Source organism: Mytilus californianus, unplaced genomic scaffold (genome assembly GCF_021869535.1).
Source record: "Mytilus californianus isolate M0D057914Y unplaced genomic scaffold, xbMytCali1.0.p SCAF_4, whole genome shotgun sequence".
Taxonomy (NCBI): domain Eukaryota; kingdom Metazoa; phylum Mollusca; class Bivalvia; order Mytilida; family Mytilidae; genus Mytilus; species Mytilus californianus.
In genome coordinates, this window is record NW_026262690.1 from 54,294,902 (window position 1) to 54,313,125 (window position 18,224).

The window sequence follows — 18,224 nt, forward strand, 5'->3', positions numbered from 1 at the left end:
GTAGATTTTGAGTCAATTCCCGACAGGTAATACCTAGCCGTTCTATTCTTTGTAACACCCGTAAAAGAGTTTTCATTTGTCGTTTCAACATTGCCTGTGAATCCTTTAAGTCGAACAGGTATTGTATACGTAATGTGACTGTTTTCCGTATTTTGTTTCGAAATGTCTATGTTTTCTTCGCTTTGCGTTTCATGCGTTCTATACGGCAAAACTGTTACATTATCATTATTGTCATTACCGTTAGACGATTTTTTCTCTCCGTTTTGTTTATTAGTTACGGGTGACGCCTGTCTGGTATTTCTATAGGTGATAACTGACCAAATCTCGTATTAGAGTTCATCTGTATAGTGTACGGACTATCTGGGGTTCCCTGTGGGGTTGCTTTAGAGGCATAAGATTGTTTTGAGTTTCATTTTAGATCGCTTATATTCTTTTGTAGACTAACGCACAATTTACTATGTCGCTCAAGTTCGGAGTCAAATCGTTTTACATTAGCTGTATACGAATTAAAGTCAAATTCCCCAATAGCTTATGATTGTTGGTTAATTAGCTTGTGGTTTGCGTCATACTGTGTAAATTTTCGTTCGCAATTGATTTGGTGTTGATTTAATCTATCATTCGTGCTTGAAAGTTCTGTTTATAATTTGTCGCTTTCAGTTTTAAAGTTTTTGATAATTCTTTTATTTTCGACTTCGTTTTTCTCTAATTCTTCTACTCTTTCAAGAAGAGTTTGTACAGTTACCCTCATTTCGATGATATTACATTCTTGGGTCACAGTTTTACTTTGGTCACTAATTGATTTATGATCATCTTTTCTGAAAACATCATCAATGCTCGAATCATCACCATTAATGAACATATATATTATGTAGAAGTATTTTACATATTTTTGTGTAGATGAACTTTTGTTAGTTCTTTTTCGGGTTAAATGTTTTTCCATCGGACATCCCTGAATGGATTTCGCTCTGCTCGCTAAGATACTACGATACCAAGTTATCGTATTTTCAGAATCATGGGTCAAATCAATGAGTTTTAAGACATAGGAATCTCTTGGAAGATCAGAGAGTTCTTGGTTCAACAAGGATATAAATTCTTGATTCGGCACAAAATCGACTAATGGAGAGTTCTGAGTCTCTGAGTATTCGTCAATGGTGTCATTGTTGTTTACATATTATCTCGGTCAATATTTGGACAATTTGGCTGTTTTGGGGTAAATACTCCCTGAAAGTATCATCATGTACTTCTTGTATACCAACGGGCTCATTTCCAATGTTTGAAGTTTGATTTAAATCAGATAATTCACTGTTGAAATCACTAGTCGATACAACACGACCATAAACATCGGCAGCCATTTTTTTTTCTTCTTTAGCAGGATAAATCTCTTTAGTGCATATTGAAGTCGTCATTATTGAGAGCCAATATATCATCCAAATATCTAAAAGTGTTATTAAATTTTTTGTATCAGATGTTGTTTCGATAGGTCTTTGCTGATTTTAACTCGTTAGAATATAGAATATAGAACATAGAATTACAAATTTCAATATTTGATACAAGAGTTTTGAACATAATTATCAGGTATTTCAGTTATCCATGGCGAGCTTCATCCAAAACTTGCATGGTGCGTGCATTCCCTAAGCCAAATCCGTCGATGTATAATTTGGTTTATTATGAATCAATATATAACTGCAACTGGAATATTGTACTGTTAACTATCATATCTCAAACGACTATAAAGACACACAAAGACCGAGATTAAGTCGAAATTAGTACTAGTTTTAGTGCAGTTTTAGTAAGAAAATAGCTTACTTTTTATATTCATAATGCCTCCCCTTTTGGTTTATTCGTCTAATTATAATTTTTTTGTTTTTGTTATGATAACATGGATAAGTCGAGTGGAAACAAAGATGATGCGGTAATTTACATTAAAGAGTTGATGGTCAATAATTTAATCAATTTAATGATCTCAGTTTCATCATGATTTATGTTGATATTTTATGGGGTACACTGTAGAGTTGCATTTCATAACATAAAAAAAGTTTATGAAAAAAATCAGTAAACAAACAACAAGGGTTTGATATAAAATAAACAACAAATGTTAATAGAAGGTTTTCATGGGAAAGTTTAGACTGGTCAGTTTTAATATAGATGTATGTATCTATGCACACATATAAGTTTTAGATAGAATATTAACTTGTGAAACACACACTGTATTTGTGATCACTCATTGTATGTTATACACAGTTTATGAATATAAAAGGGGTGATTCAGTAAAAAATCTCCTATTGACTTCAATGCAAACCTATTTCTTGAATTAAATTTATACCTGGCTTTCCTTTAGAAATCAGAAACTTTCATATATCATTCATAAAAGTACAAATGTAGCCCCATCTTTTGCAGCAATAAAAACATAGGGTCATGCCACATTTTTATATCATTTACATGGCCTTGTTTACTGTAGATTCGCACTAAATACCTACACTGACCCCATTAATTTTCAACCCTGTAGTAAAGAACAAATAAGAGCATTCAACATTCATTTTTTTTAACCTAAGTTTGATCCATCTATCAAAAATTATTTATTACAAACATTATCTACCAATCATAGGAGCACAGGACTTCAGTATTATATAGAGAGCTCTACCCCAAATGGCCGGTTCTTAATGAAGTATATTATTTACTGAATTTTAAACATTTAACAGTCGCTGAGACTTTACATTTAGTGACTAGTGGATAATGGAGAAATAATAGCTGGTTCCTTAATATGTCAAAGGATTATGTCACATGAGACAGACTACATTATGTATTACACAATCCCAAACGAATAGTTCCGACGTGAACAATAAACAGTTAAAACTAGTATGACCGGACAAAAGCATGTCAGTTATTTGGACTACCATCTTTCGGACTTTATTCCATTTATCTTTTAAGTGTCATCTATTGCTTAAATTTTCCCATATAATTATCTTTTGGTTCAAAATGTATGTTTCTACTAATCCGATATAAATGGACTTCGTAACTATATGTCAAAGACAGTTTTTAGCAGATTATCTTAACAATGCACAATAATTGCTTAATCCATAGTTACATGTTCTTCTTATTATAATGTTTTATATACTTCAACGATGGTGAACAACGAGAGGAACGCATTTGTAGATTTTGTAGCGAAAACAGCATTGAAGACGATTCACACTTTGTTCTTGGTTGTTCGTGTTATACTGAACTTAGAAGTAAACATTTCGAAGATATTATATCAGATGTCAACTAATTGCAAATGAGCAATGACGAAAAACTTTACCATTTGTTAACCAATTTTCCACGAAAAACTGCTAAATATCTGGTGGACGCCATAAAGAAACTACGTCAAGTTGTATTTGGACAAGTTTAATTTATTATTTTAAACTTTATTGATAAACTTATATCCTAATTTAATCATTATATTTTCTGGTTAGATAAATCGATTATTCAGACTTTTTATCAAATCCGTGACACAAATCGAATATGAACTTTTTATATTTAGGTGACTTATAGACCCATTGGGTCGGGTGTATATGTATATGTTATGTTAAATTATGTTAATTGACACATTATTGTAATTATACAAGTCACTATGATAAATAATCTACTTACTTACTTACTTACTTACTTACTTACTTACTTCTTGAAAATAATTTATATTCAGTTTTGGAAAGGTATTCTAACCGTAAATACCGGACTCAATATTGAAATATCGTTTACACTTTTGTTGGGTCGTTTATTAATTTTTTTAACGTTATACCGTTTTGAATCTTCATTTCATAGCCTGCAAATAGTCTAGTTATACAAGACTCGTTACAATAGCATTTTGAGGGTCTATCCTCAAGGTATAATAGAATGCATGTTACGTCAAAAACTGGATAAAAGGAATCATGAAATTTTCTTTTTTTCTTTACCAGACATCAAAATGGTTTCATACATTTTGATGTCACTGTAAGTAACTTTACATTGATATTAAAAATATTTAAACATTCGCTGGTTTAGTGGACTTTATCCAATATTTTTCGCCTGATTGATTTAGGAATGGCGTTTTCGCTTTAAAATAAGGTAAGTCTTCACCATATAAGAAAGAAGATTCCTTCTTTTTTGTTAAATCTGTTAACTATGTATTTGATGTTGAATTGAAAAACCAAGTGGACGAAACATGTTTCAGATTCATTACTTTATATTCATCCAGTTTCGTTTTGTGCTTAATTGTTACAGTATATTTAAAATTTTAATATTATAAAATTGAAGCATTTTAAATCAATTCAAGATAGGTACAGAAGAGCTAGTTTGGTCTTGAGTTCCTCTATTATATAATTATATTACTTTGTGGTAGATTACAGTTATTATACATAAAACATACTTGCACTTATACATAGTTGTACTAAGAGGAAGTATAAATGTTACTGCAAAATAAAAATTAAATTAAAATCATGATCTATTTCAATTACACATTGAAAAGAAAATCTTGTTAAACAAAGGAATTTAAGCATGTCAAATTTACATGCCTTACCAAGAACATCTTCAAAAGAAGTTGGCGACTTTCAATTGATGAAAATTCGGCATTATTGACAATTTTGACAAAAAGGGGGGATGTCTAAGACATGTCTTAAGACTCAATTTGTCTAAAAACATCCGAAGACACTGATCGTTTTTTTGCATTTGGTATATAATTATATGTTTGTTTTAGTTCAATTTAAAACAGATTTCATAGTTTTGACCGTTTAGTCGAACTATATTTTATATTTAACGTAGGTTGCACACCTAAGATTTTTTTTTTCGAATAATAACACATTATAGGTGAATATTTACAAAATTTGAATAACATAAGTGACACAGCATGAACAACACAATATTCATTACACATTGTGATATATTCAAAAGAAAAAAAAAGATGAAAGCAAATAGTGTAGGAGAAGAAGGAAAATCAAGCTTAAAGAGTGCGAAAATGGTTGAACGCTTTGCGTGTTTTAAGCTATAAGATGCCAAAGGTCTTAAAATTCATCTTCTTACATTGTACATATCAACTACGGTTCAACAATTACTGCGTCTAACATATTTCTATAGGTAGCACAACACCGTGTCAAATACAACATTTTGTCCTCATTCGTTTTTTAAAATACGTTTACAGAACTGTCCTCTGTTCTTTTGCTGTTGTTTGCCAATTGTATTTTTTTTTTAATTATATATATTTTTTCTTTTCAGATTAAAGTTGCCAAAATGTCTGGTTACTATTACGACGACGACAGTGATTGTTATAGTTATTATGAAGATAACGACAACGACTATGACAACTCGTGGAATCGTACGTTTGTCTTTGCCTCTATATATTTATTCTGTTATTTTCTTGTTTAGTGTTGTAAATGGGAGGCTGTAAGGTTGTTGTCTCATCAACGTACATTAAAGATATCCTTTTATCAATATATGCATATAAAGTAACAGAACCATATTGTAAAGAACGCCACAGCTGTCTTATCTTGCGCTCGGACATTACTTGATGTGGTATATTTTATTACTTTATGATATTTTGTCATTTCTGATATAATTTTGCCAGTTCGTTATGATGTTCTTCTATTACTCAAAATGGTTTAGTCATTACTTAATGAAAATTTGTTATGCGTAATGGCTTTATCATTTCTTAATATGATTTCAATATTATTTAATGGGAATGTGTCATTATTAGGCAATGTGGTTTTAACATATATAACGCAGTTATTCTATTGCATGATGTTTTTGTTATTTTGTAAAAATGCTTCGTCAATACCTAATAAGGCTAGACACCACATTTATTAATAAGATTTCATTTTTCCACGTTACTTGATGTGGTTTGAACATTTATATGATATTCTATCTAGTATTCCGCATTCTTAATTACTAGGCTTTAACCATTTACATTCTGATATTCCAAAATATGACTATTTTACACTACATGATGTGTTCGTTTCAGTTGTTGATCTGTTGTTGTCATTCTTTGGTGTGGTTATCATAATACTTGATGAGTTTAACTACGTGGCCATTTCGGTAAAACATTTCTGCTTTTAATCTGATTTTCATGTCAACTATAATCCTTTAATAAAGATACAAAAATCCCAATTTTGACCAGTTTTTCTTTACCTCTTTCCGTTTTCAAGATATAAGGAGCAAGAACTCCAATAAGGAGTACACTGAATATTTCGGCCTTTAATCTTATTTGTAGATCTTGTCTTGTTAATAATTTTTGCCATTTAAAGTGTGTATCTACAGTATCTATGATAGTTTTTAAAATAATGAGGAAAAACACATAAAATAATCGTCATTCCATTTAAAAACTATCAGGTGTAATATACATCATGTGTACATATTGTTTGTCTTGAGTCCGACAGCGATATACTGGTCATTACTAAACTCTTACGTGTATACACACTTGTTTATAAATAACATTTCTGGTGTAAAGAATGATATTTATGAAAATCTAAATAATTCCAGCAAAAGATTTGATGGAATAAAAATCTATTTACATATTTTCCAAGGGTAAAATTATGAAAAATGTAAATATATACTCGTCAATAATTATGGCCAATTTGAAACATACAAATATTAATTTCACAAAAACGAACGCACTTGTCGATCATTCATTTGGTTTATCAGCTAGATAGAAAGTTAAGGAACTATATTAATAGATAGTCGCAATTTTAAAATATATACATTGAATATAAGAGAGAAACATCTAGAACCAATCTAATTTAAATTCAGATCAATATCCAACTTGCTTTGGTTCGTCCAAGTTATGAACATAGTAAATTTCAGATAAACGGACAGAAAGTCATAGGACAAAAAGTCATAGGACATAAAGTCACAAATTTGATAGGACAAAAAGTCACTGGACAAAAAGTCACTAATAGTTTTTTGACAATTGTTTGCATATATAAGAGAAAGATATTGAAATATTTTCTTTTTTTAACATATATTCATTTTTAAGTTTAGGAAATTGTTCATAAGCCTTGATAAATGAATTGTTAATCGTGCAAAGGATATATTTCTTGGCACCATGAAGCCATTATTGAAATACCAGGTTATCGACGCAAATCTTTGTGTCTTCACGTGAGTTTTTAAAGGCCCCGGGGTTTAATCTGCACACTGATTGAAATCAAATAGACAGCACGTTGCCAGGTTTAAACACAAAGATTAAAAAAAAATCATTTTTGTTCGAAATTATTCGGTTCCATTCCAAAAAGGCAAAGTTGACCCTAAATTGTTTCTGTCAACTTTTTAAACATCTTTGTTCAAATAGCTGAAGTATTTATACGTTGTGAGATTTGAAATATTTTGATAAGGACATTAATTCCTGAATATGTAAATAAAGATCGCTTTGGACGGACCAAATTATATAATTGCAATTGATAATTATCTATTTCAAATATTCAAGGTTACCGATTCTAATTCAAAATAGTACAATTTTTTAGTTCATACACTCGTTTTTAGAGGGCCATTCTTATTTATAAATTTATTCAATTAAATTAATTCAGTATTTCATTGTTACAAAAATTATTCAGCGGTCATAATTCATTTTAAAAGAGGGACGAAAGATACCAGAGGGACAGTCAAACTCATAGATCGAAAACAATCTGACAACGCCATGGCCAAAAATAAAAAGACAAACAGACAAATAATAGTACAGATGACACAACATAGAAAACTAAAGACTAAGCAACACGAACCCCACCAAAAACTGGGGGTGATCTCAAGTGCTCCGGAAGGTTAAGCAGATCCTGCTCCACATGTGGCACCCGTCGTGTTGCTCATGTTATTACAAATCCGGTGAATAGTCTTATTCGGTAGATCACATTCGTGAAAAAGTAAGGGTATTGTAGTTACGACATAAGGAACATATCCGTTATCATCTGTGAAACGGTTATTCCATAACGGTCAACCAACTCGTGATGGCGTCCGTAAAATTTCAACTTCACCATTTGGAACTCTTGGTTTAATAGCTTCCTTGTGAGCAGCAATCATCTATCAAGGAAATCATGATAGGAAATACAAGCCCGGGAATATCGTATCAATTGGGAGATATATACTCCGTATGCAGGCGCTGCTGCAATGTTGCTACATAGAAATGGAACGTTAACAATTGGGAAGCTGAAATCATCTCTTTTGTCGTAAAGTTTTGTTTTCAACCGACCCTTTTTGTCAATTTCTAGATGTAAGTCAAGATATGAGGCAGACTTAACTGTATCTGTAGTATCCTTTATCTCTAGTTCGATGGGATAGATTCGTTCAACATAGAAACCAAATTATGTATTATTTAGTGAGAGAACATCATTTATATAGCGGAACGTAAAGTTAAAGGATATTGCTAACTTCTTATCTTTCTTACTAAGAAGTTCCTGTATGAAGTCAGCCTCATAATAATAAAGAAACAAGTCGGCAAGAAGAGGGGCACAGTTGGTTCCCTTTGGAATTCCGACAGTCTGTTGAAAAACACGTCCTCCAAACGTAACAAATATGTTGTCAATCAAGAAATCAAGCATCTTGATAATGTCAGTTTCAGAGAATTTTTTGTTTGAATCAGAGTGATTCTTTACAAAGTAGGATTTATCCCTCCCCAAGACAAGATACTTGTATCTACGTTAGCCATTCTTTTTAATGAAACAAAGTAATACCAACTCTTTCAATTTGTCTTTTAGTTTGGAATGGGAAATACTTGTGTAAAGTGTAGAAAAGTCAAATGTTTTAAAACTATTGCAAGATGAGAGAGTCTTAGATTGTATGTACTCTAAAAGATCTTTGGAATGTTTTAGTATTCACATCTGATTCACGCCACCTCTAGAATAGGCCGTTTCACAATAACTTTGGGGCCCGGCTTTGATTGCTGATAAAATAGATGTTAATAATTTAGAAAGAGGTTTCGTGGAGCACTTGGAAGACTCAGCAATATACCGTTGTTTGTAAGGACACTTATGTAGTTTAGGTATCCAATACAGTGATGGAAGATTCAGTTCTTCATCTTTGGTTGAAATTCCAAAGGAACATAGAACAGACCTATGATTATCCAGGATTTCCTCTTTAGTAAGTGTCGTGAGGGAATATGTTGAGTTTCCAAATGAATTGTCAATACCTAATTCATTTATCAAGCAGTTTTTGTAATGATATTTACACACAAAAACGATGTTGTTTGGGGCTTTATCTGCGGGGACAACAACATATTTGTCATGGAGGTAGGACAAGTGTTTTGCAACATTTGGGTCTTTAAAAATTGACGTAGCGTGGGTATTGATAGACCCATTTAGTTTCTTAATTCGGATTTGTATCAACGACCTCACAGCCTTAATCCATTCGGAAAGAGTATCTACGTCTTCCTTCTCGCGTTTAGCCCATTGCCTGGCATAATCCTCGACTGAATCCATCAGTATTTTGAAGTTGTATTTCCAATTGATGGATTTAGACACACGATATTTCGGACCTTTGGATAACAAATTTCGTAGGGAAGTGTTATTGGCAATGTTTAGGTCTCCGGTGATAACGTGGCCAGCCGGATTATATGTGAATTTGGAACTAGCACAGGTGCAATCAGGAGGTTTAGACTTGAAGTCGTCAATGTTGAGATCCTGCAAAACGTGTTTGTAATTGAAAATTTTAGTTGCAACTGGTTTGGTATAGGTATAAGAAATTATTGGTACTGTAACACAATTGTGTTCCATACGTTAATCATCAGGAAGTAACTAAATACAGCAAATCCGAAACGATTACATGTAACCTTTAGACACTTAATAACAACCTGTACGAATATTATAGACATATACCCTGCAGCCAATAAATGACCATGTCTACTGTGAAATAACATGTATCCGTCAGGGGTTAATTGTATAGTTTGACAATTAACCACAGACTAGTATTACTCCACAACCAGACTACTACGCAACCTGCCAACAGCTATGGGCCATTGTGTAACGATGGATGACCCCTCTGAACTATATAAGATCCAGCTTTGGACTCGAAGGATAGATTCGTACAGATAGATTCCGACAGGAGATTCCGCCAAGGTCTCCCCCCTTGTGGGTAGGCTGGAATTAATTCACTAACCATCCGAATTACTCAGTCTGGACCGAACAGTTATACCACTATATGATCACGTGTCCGTGTGACGATATGAACATTCGAACAATTCAACTTTAAAGACAGTTTGTGAACAATCGAACATTTGAACTTTAGAAACAGTCTTAACTTTGTAATTACATAATAAAAAATTATTTATCCACTTACTGACTTCGTTACAAGTCGTAAAATTGATGCCGTTTAGACCAGGATCGACTTGGATTGGCTAAAACAACGCAAAGGAATATAAAACGTAAGAACTAAGTTACTTTCATTTTTTTCTTTATGGACAATCAAGATATTTCTATGTCAGTGCAAAAAGTAGAAATGGCTTTTCAAGGGATGGCACACATGTTAAGTACAGTTTTTGATTTTAAAAGGAGTGAGGCCGTATATTTAAAAGGCTTAAAATCAGAAGTTTGTTCACGAGCTGTGGTTCGCACGAAATTTTTTATTAGTATTTTTAGATATTGTACGTCAATTTAAGAATTATGAATACACATATTCTTAAAACAATTGAAGATATTTTTTTTAGTTATTTTAATATGCAGTTATTTAATAGATAGGATACGTTATATATAATAAGTATGATTTTTAAAAATAAAACTTTTTTTTTAAGTTTGAAGAAGCTAGTTTTTCGTTTAGAGTAAATATGTAAAAATATAAAATGTCTGATACTAAAACATTTTCCCCCGTATTCAATGGTGGTTTTTTGTCATATTATGGTTTTTTTTTTTTTTTTGAAGATACACTCAATTATTCTAGAAAACATATGTTTTACGTAAAATTAGTAGAGCACCGGTGTAAATGAAGGTTGAATTAGAACCTTTGGTAGATGAAGTTAAGGGTACATTGAGGATACATTGTTTGCGTGTTATTGCCATTGATGATTATGGGTTTACGCAGTTGGGTAGTGTTTACGCACATTTGTTTAGAGAAAACAAATAGTCTATAATTTTAGATTCCAATCCCTTCTTCGGATGATTAACATAAGTGATGTTAAGTAATTAAATGGTGCAAGTTGTTTTATGGTGTTAGATTACGCCTTATTTACATAAAATAAATGTTAATAGATAAAGAGAAGTATCTTCAGAAAATAGCACATTAAAGATAAATGTTGATATGTTTTGCCCTAAGGGAATTACAGTATTTTTGTGGTAGATTGAAATTTGTAAAAAATGAGAGACACATGAACTTCATGACTAATGACAAACTTTAAGTGAAATAGATAATTGATATTAAAGGAAAACTAGCATTAAAATAAAATTGATTTTTTTTTTATAAACAATTATGAGGATAATTATCAGAATTTAAAATAAGAATAAGAAAATAATTAATTTAGTAGTAAAACAAAAAATGAGTCTAAACAATGGGTTTTGTTCATAAATACACATAGAACAAACTTTAAATTGTTTAGGTTTTTAAGAAGTAAGTAAAGTTTAAAAAAAAAATAGAATGAATAAAATCTCAACATATATACATTGAATCATAATGAAATGTATAAAAAAGATAGGCAGTAGGTCGCTGATGTTTTAAAGCAAATTAAAATGATATATATAAAAAAGAAAGGAAAGATTATGATGAAGAAACTATAAACTTGCTTTGGAAAAATGTAATAGATTAAGGAGAAAGGCATTTTTTTTTTCGCAACAAGGTGTTGTTGTCAAATAGGAAATATAGAGTCAGTAACAAATTGCGCAAGACGTACTTAAATTTTATCAATGTAATCTTAAATATTTTTAAGAGTGATGAGAATAAATTTGTGGACTATATTTAGCATTAAGATTAATTAATGAGAAACTAAAGTTAAAGACGTAAAAGTATTACAATTGGTAACAAAGTAACACATATAATTTTTAGTAATTATTTTTATAGGTATCATGTAGGTGTAGGGTTATATAAAATGATCGAATTGAACTTATTTGATTGTAAATTTATAATGATTTTCTTACGTCTTGTGTAAATACATATATTTTTGTTTTTATTATGTAGGATTCTCAAAATTGTAGAAGTTGTATACGACAGTTTTTTTCCCTCTTTCGTTTTTTTGTTTTAACCAGATAATTCGATATTTAAGAGAACGTATTGATTTATATATAGGAATTGTTTTACAAAATGTTGCTAGGCTTGAATAACCCAGCGAACTAAATGCGAGTGAACAAACTATCAATAATCTGATTGATAAATAAAAAAGAAATAAGGGGAACGTAACAAGTTTAAGTTTTTCCAAATTGAGATAAGTTTATCAGTGGGGTTTAGGTGCGATCTTCATTGGAATAGCCATATTTTTGTACGGTTAATTTGTTCAGAATATATCTTGGTTGGCCAAAAAGAAAGGTGTGAGTTTTGGTTCTAATGCCACGAACAATGGGTACAAAATGGTGTCTACGTGATTGGTTGGGACAGATGTTACTGATTCCAGAGAGATGTCTTCCTCTGCGCCATTGATCAAGGACGAAACTTAACCGAAGGCCGATGTTAACAGCCTCTTAAGAAGGATGAACCAACCAGCTAGATGCGTCAACTACTTCGTAATGGAGATGATGATGACCGACACGTGTACAAAGAATTGCGCACTTTCCAGTAGTAGAGGAACAATATGCCATGATGGTGACGGGAAAAAGTATGCACAATATATACCCAAATATTGAACTTTATGAATCATATGAACTCTATATATCCAGCTATTGGACTTGATGAATGTGATGAACTTATAATATCATGATATTGGACTTATAGAACCTTATAAACTTTAGATATGTGGTGATGGTTACCGGAAACCTTACAATAAACTATTAGAATAACCTACAGGAAGAAAAATACCATATTTTATTGAACTTTCGTTCTATTTTGGATGGAAGGCATTATGTAACACAATTGTGTTCCATACGTTAATCATCAGGAAGTAACTAAATACAGCAAATCCGAAACGATTACATGTAACCTTTAGACACTTAATAACAATCTGTACGAATATTATAGACATATACCCTGCAGCCAATAAATGACCATGTCTACTGTGAAATAACATGTATCCGTCAGGGGTTAATTGCATAGTTTGACAATTAACAACAGACTAGTATTACTCCACAACCAGACTACTACGCAACCTGCCAACAGCTATGGGCCATTGTGTAACGATGGATGACCCCTCTGAACTATATAAGATCCAGCTTTGGACTCGAAGGATAGATTCGTACATATAGATTCCGACAGGAGATTCCGCCAAGGTCTCCCCCCTTGTGGGTAGGCTGGAATTACTTCACTAACCATCCGAATTACTCAGTCTGGACCGAACAGTTATACCACTATATGATCACGTGTCCGTGTGACGATATGAACATTCGAACAATTCAACTTTAAAGACAGTTTGTGAACAATCGAACATTTGAACTTTAGAAACAGTCTTAACTTTGTAATTACATAATAAAAATTATTTATCCACTTACTGACTTCGTTACAGTACAGACTGATCTTTAAAATAAGGAGGTATTTTCGACTGAACTAATTTATGATGAAGGATATTGCCTAAGTTGACGCTATCGAGACCTTTGTTGGCAAAGGAAAGTTTAAGAAAAGATTTTTTCTCTTTTTCATCTTTTCCAATGCGAACTGGTTTGAAAAGTCTGTGACTTGCAATATCCGAAATGATAGCTGTAAGTTTGTATTGGTTTGAATGAGGGTTTGTAACAGTGGTTTCCAAACATAAATTGAACAGAGAATGAAGTTTTGAAAGGGGTAATGAATAAAGTTTCGTGCGAATGTGATGAATACCTAACGGCTTTTGTATAAATGGCAGCAAGTAATTAATAGAGACATCATGCAAAGTAGGTGATGTATAATGACGATGACCATGACTGCGTCTACGTCGAAGAGTAGAGTTGAAAATATTCATCACATTCACCGAGCTACAGGAAGGACTAGATAGAATACCTATACCATCAATTTTGTCATTGCAACCATATGGTATCGCAGTTCCCAATTGTCGAATCCAGTAGTCCTCTTTTTGTCTACGGAGAGGCGTTGCAAGTTGAGGATTGTTAGTCTTGTGGTATATTTTTTTCGATAATACGAACTGTCATAGAAACGATGGAATGATCAGGCTGATTAAAATGCTGATACAGAATGTCGTTTGCATTGAGGTTGATATCTGATCTATGGCCGCACATACGTTTGTTTAGACTTCCTTTCGTTTCACCGACGTAAACCAATCCGCAAAGGTTACACTCTAATCCGTAGACGACATTTATAGATTTACAATTCATTTAAACTGAGCTTACGCAAAATATAAAAATATACCACGGCGATCCAGGTATTTTGCCACAATATTCCTCCCCCCAAATAATTTAATTTCTTTTTTATTTTCTGTCTCTCAAACTTGCACTCCCGTTTATCATTCATGCGAAATGTTGTTCACACCTTGAACGGTGAACCGTGACGGTTAAAATTCACTGAGTGAAGATCAAAAGATTAGAATTACAGAATGCTAATATTTTAATTACCGCGAATTTAACCACGCATTTAACAGGTAGTGTCAGAGTATAATACACATTGTATTTACACAGTACTAGCGGGAAATGTTTGCTAGACTGAAGTAAAAGGTGGGAATACAAACATGCATTTGTATTACACTATCAGTTATATATGTTTGTTCAACATATCCGTCGGAAAAAAATTTCATAAAAATATTCTATTGTACGATTTACTTTTATTACTTTAATCATATCTGATCCTTTAAATTTAAATCGTACATTTTAATTTTAAAAGTTGAACGGCTGATCACTTTACTTTCTTAATTATTAGTTGGTTAACAGCTACGCAAAATGGTCGTCGATGCGCTTTAAATCGCATTATTAGATGATTAACGAACAAGACTTAAAATGAGATTAATTCCACTCCCGGCATGCAATTAGACTTAAACTACGTCACAGTTGTCAAGAAGTTCGAATAAATAAAATTAATAATTCCCAATTTTCTTCTATATTAGTGTTCATATCCAGATAAAACTTGGTGAATATGTTTTTTTATGGTATTATGAACATAATAAGATGATAAGTAAAAAATCGCGAATTTTCCCTTTAAAGAGCAATAACTCCAATAAGTAGTCGACCGACGATTTAAGCCAATAGACTATTTGTAGATCTTGTCATTTCGTTCATTTTTGCTTTTTATAGTTTTTATCCTTCTATTATAGTTTTTAAAACAATAGGCAAAAGCGCATAACAATAGTAAAAAATCGTTATTAAAAGAAAATAACTCTTACCAGGAGTCGTCTGCAATTTCGGCTATGTTAAATTATTTGTAGAATTTGTCTTGCTGATCATTTTTGCTTTCAAACTTTTTCTCTATATACTTTAGTTTTCAAGATGATACTAGGCAAACATGAGGAAAACTTGATGTGTTGGAACGACACGAATGGCCCCGCTGGCAAAAAAAGCTTGAAGCCATTTTTAGGATTAGGAATTTGAGAATAAAAGACCATATACTTTTTATTTGACCAAAGCCCGTAATTTCGGCAAAAATCAGCGGATCGGAAACAAACGTAAACTCAATCTGTAACTCATCCTAGTAGACTCACATACTAAAAATCAGCTCAATATGTGAAGGGTTTAGATAAAAAGTCTGTATAACTGTTATTTTTCCGAATCTTCAATGTCCAAAGCCAGTAATTTCGGCAAAAATCAGCGGATCGGAACCAATTGTAAACTCAATCTGTAACTCATCATAGTAGACTCACATAATAAAAATCAGCTCGATATGTGAAGGGGTTTAGATCAAAAGTCCATATAACTGTAATTTTCACGAAATTTTCAAAGTCCAAAGCCCGCAATTTCGGCAAAAATCAGCGGAGCAAAACCAAACGTAAACTCGATCTGTAACTCGTCATAGTTGACTCACATACTAAATATCAGCTCAATATGTGAAGACGTTTAGAAAAAAAGTCCATATGTCTCTTTGACAAATTCCACGTTTCTATTTCTTTATTTTCGTTATAATGATTCAACATTGCGTGTGTATTTGAGAATATTTTTTTACGCTATCTAATTAACCATGGAGATGATCTCCGAAGAATTTAGTAGATCATATCACCTGATGTAAACATAAATATAAATACACAGGCAAGTACGTGCAATCGTATGATGAAGCTTTTTCTAGGTCTGTTTGATTTCATGTCATAGATTAAAAAAATGTGATTAACTTGTATTTGAATGATTTTTGTAATCAGAATCGGTCAACGAAAGGGATCTTCGCGGTGGCTGCCTTGTTTCACTTTCAATGTTGACATTCTTTTTATTGTAATGAAATAACATGCTTAGCCCATGCATAGCCCATCTCAGTTAAGGATAAAATTGAAGTTCGCATGAATACAGAATCAAATGAGTTGAATTATTGACTTGCAAGCCAATAATGCATCATCGATGATATTGAGCTTTTTTTTGAAAAAATTGAACTAAAACTGACTTCTGGTAGCGAAATGTTATTTTACATTTCCGCTTTCATGAACGTTTGAAACAAACAAAAACCGTATTTTGATTTTTTGTCAACTTTGTTGCTAATGCCCATTTGATACAGAATTTTAACTTCCGGTTTTTGGTTCCAAAAGGTGTCAGTAAATGGAAGTGTGTATTACGCGAAATATAAGATTCAACAAGTTTGATGTCTGTAAGTTGTTGTTCTTCTTCATATGTTATAATATATTTTCGTTGAGTGTATGCAGTTATGGCCCGGAGAGAGGGTGAATATCCAGAAATGTCAACCGTAAAAGATTATTTCTCTGAGGACGCTGTCCGAAGTGAAATAAATATTAAGGGGCGACAATTTTGGATATTCACTGCTTCTTTGGGGCCATATTTGTTTAATTATGCCAAACTAACAGTAGAATGGCATTTCGAACCACTGGCGGAAAATACATGTTAAAGAAGCTCTTGCACATTTCTTACCTTAGTAACAGCACAGTCGTACGACTGTACTTGGACATGATACAAAATTAATATGAAAACACTAATTTCAATAATACTCTAGTATGGATGCTATCATGTGCATTGGATACAGAATTATTTTCTGTATTGTAGATAATGACAGAGATGAAATGACATCTCCAGACGAAAGTGTATACTACAGCAGCGATTTTGTAGATTCGTCAAGGCCAGCTGCAGTACAACCATATAGACAATCATATGACTTCAATTACCATCCGTACTCATATTCGTCTTCTAATTATACAGAGGTCCAAAGTTTTCCTCAGAGTCAACAAATAATACAAACCAACTGGCAGTCCCCTTATCAGTGGAGTTATCATATGAACCCACAGCCTCAAATAGGTATGTTAGCTTTTAATAATTAATCAGGGGGCCTCGGTGGCCGAGTGGTCTAAGTAAATACTACTGTAATCACTAGCCAGTCAATACTGATGTTGTGAGTTCGAACCCCGCTCGTGCGGGTGCACTCGACTCCAACCTTAATTGACTAGGATTGTCAGTTTTCCTATCGAAGGTCGGTGGTTTTCTCCGGGCACTCCGGCTTCCTCCACTAATAAAAACTGGCCGCCACGAAATAGACCAAAAGCGGTGCTTAAAAGTGGCGTTAAAAACACAAAAAATCTTTTAAAAAAAAAAAATTAATCAGTCCCGAAATACACACGTTAACATTTCATGACTAGTCGACCCTTAAACATATACATGAACGTTTTATTGGAAATCAGTGTTTCTACATTTTGCTTAAGTACTTGATAAATCTGTCAACAGGTATACCTGACAGGTGTCTTTTGACACTGACCTTTTACCATGGTTAATTGATTTTTTGAAGTCCATGTCTTGAATAAAGCAGCCATGATAGTTACCCTGCTTGGTTTGATTTATAAGACAACTACATTTGGTTTATTTTTCACTGTCAGGATAATAATGAAAGATGCGGTATGATGAACAATTAGACAGCTATCCAATTAACCCAAGGATATATAAACTAACGATCACTTTGAGTTACTTAGACGAGTTTTCTTTTTTAAACTTACTACAATGCTATATTGATAACCTTTAAAAATGTTTTTTCAAGTGACAAATACAAATTTATATGGATCGCATTTTACTTGATCATTTCTATATACAACTTAGGTCCATTTTAAAAATCAAGGA

The 18,224-nt window shown here is 32.5% G+C and overlaps 1 protein-coding gene across 1 annotated transcript in view; it reads right to left on the minus strand.

Annotated features, from left to right (window-relative positions):
* Positions 1 to 644: 644 nt before the first annotated feature.
* Positions 645 to 18,224, minus strand: part of LOC127738286 (mammalian ependymin-related protein 1-like) — a 414,752-nt gene continuing 397,172 nt past the window's right edge. Inside the window, exon 7 of the mRNA XM_052249474.1 lies at positions 645 to 655. The gene's annotated coding sequence lies outside the window, so the exon portion shown is untranslated. The remainder of the gene's footprint in view (positions 656 to 18,224) is intronic.